General features: G+C 46.7%; 1 non-coding gene across 1 annotated transcript; it reads left to right on the top strand.

Annotated features, from left to right (window-relative positions):
- The first annotated feature begins 879 nt into the window (after nt 1–879).
- Nucleotides 880–952, top strand: Trnai-gau (transfer RNA isoleucine (anticodon GAU)). The gene has a single exon. It is a non-coding gene; the product is annotated as a tRNA-Ile (tRNA).
- The last annotated feature ends 327 nt before the right edge of the window (nt 953–1,279 follow it).

Genomic DNA, 1,279 nt, shown 5'->3' with positions numbered 1-1,279 from the left:
AATTTTGACCACCTGGGGATCTTTAACGTGCGCCGAAATCTCGTACACACGGGCGTTTTTGCTTTTCGCCTCCATCAGAAAAGCGGCCGCCGCGGCCGGGAATCGAACCCGCGACCTCGTGCTCAGCAGCGCAACGCCTTAGCCACTGAGCCACCGCGGCGGGTATAGGAAATAGGTAGGGTCCATAGATACACAAAGGGTTAATCGTTTCTAAGTGGTGGGGAAACGCGGCCTCCTTCCCAAGGACAAGATATATATATATATATATATATATATATATATATATATATACCGAATCAGAATAGGAAATGACGGGCTCGTTGAAATAAGACAGAAAATAAGGATTGGCAGTCAAGAAAACCTCGGAAAGCAAAGGGGAGGCTATGGTGGGTCATAGAAACAGATGAATTTTTTTAGTCATAAAGAAAGTGGTCAAAAAATGCCCGCCGGATGGGATCCGAACCCACGACCTCCAGAATACTGGTCTGGTGCGATTTTTTCACCACTTTCTTTCTGACTAAAAAAATTCATCTGTTTCTATGACCCACCACAACCCCCCCTTTGCTTTCCGAGGTTTTCTTGACTGCCAATCCTTATTTTCTGTCTTATTTCACCGAGCCCCTCATTTTCCATTTCTGATTCGCTACATATGCTTAGCGAGGGCCTCTGTTCTGGCAGTCTTGGTGCCAAGGGTAGCCTAAGAGGGTTCAACGCTGGTCGACCACTCTCGACATGTAGACACTCGAGTCACGGCCCGGGGGTTAAAAAGAAGGTCTCCTTCACCCCGAGTAGTCCGAGTGGCGCTAGCTACCACCCCCTAGTGCAGGAACCAAAAAATACCTTAACATAAATACCCGAGAAAGTGGTAGGGAAATTGCCCCGCCGGTAGCGTAGTGGTTATCGCACGAGACCGATATTCTGGAGGTCGTGGGTTCGGATCCCATCCGGCGGGCATTTTTTCACCACTTTCTTTCTGACTAAAAAATTCTTCATCTGTTTCTATGACCCATCACAACCTCCCCTTTGCTTTCTGAGGTTTTCTTGACTGCCAATCCTTATTTTCTCTCTCTCTCTCTTTCTCTCTCTCTTTCTCTCTCTCTCTCTCTCTCTCTCTATATATATATATATATATATATATATATATATATATATATATATATATTTCATGCAACAGCGCTGCAATCCTCTGGGGTGGCGCGACTTCGCATGCACCGCCACCCCAGTTGCTGCCCCGGCTATCTTGCCAAATGACAGCGACTTTCCACCACTGCCTCCAATT

Source organism: Haemaphysalis longicornis, unplaced genomic scaffold (genome assembly GCF_048455015.1).
Source record: "Haemaphysalis longicornis isolate Haplotype H1 unplaced genomic scaffold, Haemaphysalis longicornis Haplotype H1 scaffold_1, whole genome shotgun sequence".
Lineage (NCBI taxonomy): Eukaryota > Metazoa > Arthropoda > Arachnida > Ixodida > Ixodidae > Haemaphysalis > Haemaphysalis longicornis.
The sequence above is the reverse complement of the archived record's forward strand: the minus strand, read 5'-3'. Positions and strand labels throughout refer to the sequence as shown.